Source organism: Austrofundulus limnaeus, unplaced genomic scaffold (assembly GCF_001266775.1).
Source record: "Austrofundulus limnaeus strain Quisiro unplaced genomic scaffold, Austrofundulus_limnaeus-1.0 Scaffold32, whole genome shotgun sequence".
Lineage (NCBI taxonomy): Eukaryota > Metazoa > Chordata > Actinopteri > Cyprinodontiformes > Rivulidae > Austrofundulus > Austrofundulus limnaeus.
Genome location: NW_013952434.1, coordinates 2,988,405 through 2,996,183, shown reverse-complemented (window position 1 = coordinate 2,996,183; position 7,779 = coordinate 2,988,405).

Below are 7,779 nucleotides of genomic sequence, written 5' to 3'. Positions count from 1 at the left end.
TGGTGGTAATGTGAGAGGAGATGATTACAGTAAGATGAAGAGATACTCACAATAATCCATCCTCTGTGTACAGACAGAAAAAAAAAAAAACAACAATAACCAGAAAACATCCGGAGCTTGTTATTTAGGCGGTAAGAGTGCCAGCCTAGAGCCAGGCAGAAACTCCTCCTGAGTCAAACCTTTGCACCGTTCTGCTTCACTCGCTCTCTGATTAAAGAAACAAGGAGGACACACACAAACACATAAAAATCACAGAATCCAGATCATACTGAGCAGGCATCACGGTTGTGCTTGAACATAATCAGACCTGAAGCTTTTCCCTGCAGATCACATTGAGTCACGACACACCAGCAGACTCTCCAGACGAGCYGTCAGACTGGTGGAGAAAATGAAACACAGGCAGCAGAATGAGACTTATTTTTCTCCCACAGCGTGCCTCTGTTGGAGTGTACTGTAAGACAGAGAGGAGGAGGAAAACATCGGTGGTTCTGCATCTGCGGAGGTCAGACAAAAAAACAGTGAAAACATGCCGTTTTTTCATTGGTACCAACACTGTCACACTTTAGGATGGAAGGGACCAAATGTTTTGGTTGACACAACCTGAGGGCCACATAGCGCTGCACACTTACCAATATGTAACAAAATGGCCATTTTAATAATGTTTATGCATATATATGTTTAATAAACCAGCATACAGGAAAGTAACTTCATGCTTAAATCCTTGTATATCTGTGTACCCTCTTAATATAAAACATTTGACACAAACAAAAACTAAACACTTAAGCAAGCTGAAGTGCAGCGACATAAGACACCTTGAGTACAGACTCCTGAGTGGTTCTGGTAAAAAGTTGCTGTTGTTTATGTACTACAACTTCAGTAAATCCTCATATTTAGCTTTGTGCAATATGTTGTAGTGATGACATATTAAAATCCTTCAAGGCAGACTAAACACTGTGAACATTTAGTTTCTAGCTAGCTAGATGACTAAACTAAAGGGTAGCTCAGGAAACCCGAGCCAGCTCTAACTATAGGATTTATCAGAGGCAAATCTTCATGGTCAGCTTCACACATAGAAACTGAAAAAYGTTCCACAAGAGAAAAGCTCTGCGTCCTATTTTAGCAACTCTATGAACCACAAGTRAACCTGCAGTCTGAGAGCAAAGTTCTCTGTTGAAATAATGAGATCTTTAATATTAGATGGAGCTTGTTTGTTTAATGCTTTGTGTGTTATAAGTACGATTTTCAGTTCTGAATTTTACCGAAAACTGATATAGAGAAAAAAATATAGAATTGATCTCTCCTCCTAACGCTCATCAGAACTCAGACATATAAGTGATTAAAAAAACAGTTTTTATATAATTTCGGGACCAGAATGATGCAGAACACTTAGTCAATGCATTTATCACTGTCAAGTCAAGCTTGGAGGTGAGAGTGTAGGAACCATTCTGTGATAACTGTGATAACCTGATGACATGGGGACCAAAAAACATGGTGCACAACACTTGATTACTGTGGATGGTGCCAACCAGACATGGGAAAAAATCTGTGCAAAACTGACATTTACAAACACCAGAGAGGCAGCCGGGAAGGAAACAAACTTTTCAAACAACAACAATAATGTTCTGGACTTTGGTGCGTCTGTGATGGTGCTGCAGTTAAAGCAGCCACAGAGCTAATTSCTCAGAAGGCTGTGGCCCAAACATTTCTGATCTGTGACTTTTGTCATGAATTGATTGCTGGATATAAATTGTTTAAAGTTTGTTTGAATTAACCAAATGTTTGTTTGATATTTAATGGGCCGTTGAAAATAGATTGTGTAACATTTTGTGTCTTTATGGCATCATTAGATAATGAGAGTATTTTCTTGATTTAAAATTTTCAAAGTCCTCTAGACAAAGTACTTGGTAGATTTTAGGGATGTTGACATGTCGTCAGCAGCTGCTGCCAKTTTCTTCCCAAACTGCTGTGACCAGATTTTGCGAGGCTGCTCGGTGCGTTTGCTTGTAATTTCCTCCTGCTTCGTTATTTCTACGAATTTCAACAAAGCGTGCCGACGTCAGGTAGTTAGCTACAGCCTCGTCTTCCAGTTTTTAATTTTTGTTGATGCGCTTTGAAGAGACAATTTTTTGAAAAGCGGATCAAAGTAAATCACCCGAGTTTTTCTAGTGACCCCTTAAATAGATAAGCTGCATGAAGAACATTATTTTATCTGCCTTTGTTCCAAATTTGATAATGATTTGAAACGTCGAAGTATGTTTTTTTTATCCAGAACAGCGCTTGTTGCAGAGTGTTTTGACGCTCGTCTTCATCACTTGACACATTTAACACGCTGTCATTGGTTGAGGAGCTTTGTTTACAAAACASATGTCCACATGGTTTTTAAATTGTTTTAATATCCTTACTTTCTAAGACACATTAAGTTGATTTGATGCTACAGTTTGCCTTGTAATGTTATTTTATACCTTTTCTGCTACTTTTGAATAGGCTATTATTAAGTTTTATTAGTTTTTTAGGATACAAGATGCTTCCTACAAAACCAGAATGGGAATATTTTCCTAAAATGTCATGGCGATATCTTGAACACTGAGGAAGTTATGATCAAAATTAGAAAACAGCAAGGTGAAATGGTCACAAAGGCCCCATTGGTTCTGTTGTGAACTGCAGCGAGAAAACATGAGCTGATTTCCCCTAAACAAACATCAATAACTTCCCTCATACTTCAGATAATCACATGATTTTGGTGTTATTTTGTATGGTTTGAAATGTTCTTTTGGAATCCGCTGTCAGATTTAATATTGGTGTAGGATTAAAAATTTATCCGCATCCCTAAAATTAAGAAAGGAGGATTGTTTGGTCATTGAGTGGAGTCCAGTTTAAAGGCTCTGTGTGGATGTCTATCCCTTTCAAGTGGGGAAGCACAGTAAAATAACTTGACAATCACTATAGGTTGAACTTTTATGCACATAGCTTATGACTTTTAGGATGTGCTAACCTTTGTGAACATAAGCTGAAAATACAATCTTAATGTTACAAATAACTCATGTTATAATCTGTTGTTCAATTTAGAAAATTTCACTTAATTAGATTCTAATTATCTAATTGTTTCAATTCCCTGCCACAAAGAGGAAGTTGCAGTATTACGTAAAACCTACATTTGTCTCCATGTTAATCAAAATATTTCTGGTCTGTTTGAATTGGACCACATGGGCAGCCATTTTCATTTAAGAAACTGAGACCGAGTCCCCCCCCCACCTCCTACTAGCCCACCCTCTTATTGCAACTAATTATGTTTAAGGCAAAAGCTGCCCTAACTTTAACCACATTTATGAACTTCAAACCTCCCGAGGCCCTCTGGAGTCAAAGTTTAGCAGCTGCTTCTCATTTGCAAGTCTTTATGGTTTAGTCGTTTCTGCTTTGCATCGTAAAACGGATCAAATGAACTCCCGTTTAGTTTAGACATTCGTGTTTTTAGGTTTGAAATGTTATCTGTGGTTCATTTTTTTAACCTTTCTGCTTCTTCATCTAAAGTTATTAAATAAATACTGTTTGAGACGTTTGTGATGGTTGAGCACACCTTCATTCACTGACCCTCAGCGAGAATCTGCCGCCACCTGAGGGTGCCATCGTCCCACCGGCGGCCCGGCTCGTACACGTGCTCAGGCACGTACACAGGCCTGCTTTCACTCATTGTCTTCAGTCTTTTCTTTTTTTCCACACAACACACACACACACACACATACACACACATTGGTACAAACAATGCCACCTCTCACGCACCACCGCCTGCTTACTCTCAGTTGTGAGCGAGCGTTGCCTCTCGTCTGGACTTTGTGGTTTGTTGAGCCGTTTGATGTGTAAAGTGGGAAAGGCCGCACAGYCTGATCTGGACTTCGTCACAGTTTTTGGAGTCGGCAGAGCCTCCGGGGGGCCAGCAGGAGCGACATCAATGTGCTCTCACAATGGCAGTTTAAACCAAATCCTCATTTTTTTCTTTTAAACTGTRGTTTTAATCCTAAGGACACTTTTCTTTGTGTTAAACCAGTTTGACCTCATCGAGTTGTAGACCAAACCAAGTGATTCAGCAAATTCTCCGTCATCCTCAGTTTTCAGTGTAGGCCCAGTCCCGGTTCAGTTTTTTTCCTTTCCCTCCAGAATGAAAACATCAGCCATCTGGTTGAGGGTGAAAGGTCAAACCTCAGGCTGGTAATGAGGATGGCGTCGCTTGGGGGATGTAGAAGAAGTGAGTGTGTGTGTGTGGGTGGTTGAGCGTGTCTGCTTCCTGAGTGAGCATTAAACATTAACGAGTCGGCTCTGCGTGTCTAGAGGGAGGACGGGGCGATCTGAGTGCCAGGAAATAGACGGAGCACGCYGGACAGGGAGGTGTGCGCCCCGACGCACAGAACTCCACGTGGGGCACACTCGTCCTTTCAGTCGCCCAGTCCTCAAAAAAAAAAAAAAAAGCTTTTTCCTCTTGTTTATCGACTTCTGAGACTCAGTGCGTCGACAGCTGCGGTCGATGAGGAAGAAAAGGCACAGAGGTTGCTGTTGGGACGAAGGTGTGTGTGTGTGTTTGTGTGTGCCCAACGCTTTCTTCCACCTGAACCATTTTATCCTGTAATTTGCTCTGGCTATTTCCCACCATGACTGCAATAATCTGCACACTTCTGCCCGCGTTTTCTGTTACGTGGGGGCTCCACAATAAAAGGTAAGCTGGTAGATAAAGACGAACAGGTCTCGATGGCCTCCGCCRCCTAATTGGCTGGAAAGCACAATGGCGGGATGCGGTGAAAAAGCTCGCAAGTAAACTGAGTTATATTCACCTCCCTTTATCCTCCTTAGAGGCCATTATGTGTGTGGATGTGATGGTGCAGTTGCCATGGAAATGCAAGCAATGGTTGGGAATAATGGGATACTCGCTAGCACACCACCACCTCTCAGGTTTTAAACGGTATCAGCTGGGTTTTTTTGTCTCGGCTGCGGATCAGCTCCATCCAAATATTTGCCCCGCAGAGAGCTCCCTCTGAATATGACGGCTCTGCAGGAGGTGAAGGAGTTTACGAGATCTGCAAAGTTTGAAAAATCTGCAGAAATGTTGAAAAAACCAAACAAAGTTTTGTAGTGGATCCCTTGGCAGAGTGCATGCCACATTATGATTTGTACGCCAATGTTTAGAACAAAAGTCTGGCGTTATCTGAAAGTGCTTGTAGTATTGGTTGGTGATCACTCTCAGCTACTACCAAACCAGGTTTTAGTTCAATAACTGCTAAAACGACTGAGTTGGAGCTATTTTATGTTTACTAGACTTAACTATAGCAGCCTTTTTTAATGGCGATCTCCACCCGTGAATGAATCAGCTGTAGATTTACACATAGTGATTAAATTTTGTCCAGTGGTGCATGCGATTTTTTTGCTAAAAAAAACATGCTAACAAAAGCAGTTGAATTGCGTTGCCCTCTTAAAGGCCCGGTCCCACTATGACGTTTTTGACAACTTATGCCAATTTATGAAAAGTTTGTCCAAAGAGAGATGTAAAGATGTCTAAGCTTAAAGGCCCTGTCACACTAGACTATTTCTGCCAACTTATTAACATTTTAAAGACATCTATGTTGAAGSTGGAATTGAAAAAATCAACAGGAAGCTTCTTTTCGGCGTGTACATAATGTAAATCTTACAAATTGGTCAAATATACCACTTTTATTAGCAATTTAGACATAAAAATGTTTTGTAGGTTGGCATAAGTTGTCTAGTGTGACAAGGCCTTAAGATTGAATTTAAGAAAACTCTACTAGAAGCCACCTTTGGACCTACAGACTGTTTTGCACAGACTTAGATCAAATATATAGCAGATAAGAGTAAAATAATCATAAAACTTTTACAAGTTGGTACACGTCTAAAATATTATAGTGTGACAGAGCCTTAAACTTTAAGACAGCTGTGTCTTTCTGCCTTTACTCGGCAGCAGCGGCCCAAATTTCAAAAGATGAGATCAGGTTTGTGAAGAAATCAAACATTTGTTTCTCCTGAGGTAATTATTGATCAGGTTGTTGAGTTTAAGTTGGCTGCAACATCAGTCAGTCTGACTATATTTTGCAACACTTTTAAAAGTACTTAAGCAGAGAACAAAAATTGTGCTGATGTGATAATGAGCATCCCAGGTCTTATATCTTGACCCAGTATGAAAAAAATGCTTGTTTGATGCAGTCCGTCTGCCTCAAACACGCAGTAGTACAAYCTCTGCTGAAGAAGCCTGGCCTTGACAACACTGTTCTGACAAACCTCAGGCCCATTTCCAAGCTCCCATTTCTTTCTAAAATCCTAGAGAATATTGTGTACACACAATTAAAATCTTTTCTTGAGTAACATAACATTATGAAGGTTTTTCTGTCTGGTTTTAAAACATTGCATAGCACGGAAACTGCCATTTTAAAAGTTTTTAATGACATTTTAATAGTAAATGATAGTGGCAACTTTGTTGTTCTTGTCCTTCTTGAGTTGACAGCTGCCTTTGACACTGTAGATCTCTGCGTTCTGTTGAATCATCTTCAGCAGTTAGTGGGCATAGGTGGAAGTGCCCTGGACTGGTTTAGGTCCTCTTTGGCAGACAGGACGATGTCTGTTGGGCTTGTGAATCCTCTACTGTTCCATTCTTATATGGGGTTCCACAGGGTTCGGTACTGGGTCCTCTAATTTTCTCCTTGGGTCGATCCTCAGAAAGCATGGTGTTGCTTTTCATTGTTATGCTGACGACAGCCAGATATATGTCCCTTTGAAGAAAAGTGATGTTTGTTCTCTTAAAACCTTGCTGTCATGTCTTGATGATGTTAAAGCTTGGTTGGCCCTGAACTTTTTGAGTTTTAATGAGAAGAAAACGGAGGTGATCGTGTTTTCCCCTAGCAGCTCCAGTGTGTCCCTCCCTGTTGATTTGGGTTCCTTGGCAGCCTATGCAGAGTCTACTGTCACTAATTTGGGTTTTTAAGATGGACAGTAATTTTAAGATGAACAGCCAAGTTAGTGCTGTAGTGAAGTCAAGCTTTTTCCACCTCAGACAGCTTGCAAAGGTGAAGCCTTTTCTCTCCCACCAGCGCTTTGAAACAGTAATCCATGCCTTCATCACCTCCCGGCTGGATTACTGTAATGCACTTTATGTTGGAGTTAGCCAGTCCTCCGTTGCACGGCTCCATTTGGTTCAGGATGCTGCTGCTCTTTGATAACTGGAACACGTAAAAGGGAGCATATCACACCCATTTTGGCTTCCCTCCACTGGCTGCCTGTGCATTTTAGAGTTCATTTTAAGTTTATTTTATTTGTTTTTAAATCTTTACATGGCCTTGCCCCATCTTACCTCTCCGAGCTTCTCTACCCCTATGCCCCTGCATGGTATCTCTGGTCAGCTGATCAGTTGCACCTTAAAATACCCAGGACAAAGTGAACCCTCAGAGGGGATCAAGTATTTTCAGTTGCTGCACCGAAGCTCTGGAATGAGCAACCTCTACACGTCAGGCCTCATTGCCTGTTTTTAAAGCTAATCTTAAAACTTATTTTTATTCACTGGCTTTTAACACAGTTTGAGATATTGGTCTTTTTTAGCTGATTGTTGCTTATTTTTAGTGTTTGAGTGTTTTTAGTGTTGATTTGTTTTATTGTTTTTGGCCCCTCGTGTACAGCACTTTGTGTCAGCGGCTGCTGTTTTAAAGCGCTTTATAAATAAAGTTGATTTGATTTGATTTGACTCTTTAGTTAGTTTATAAAGAAAAAAATCTCCACTAATCTCTCTGAGGC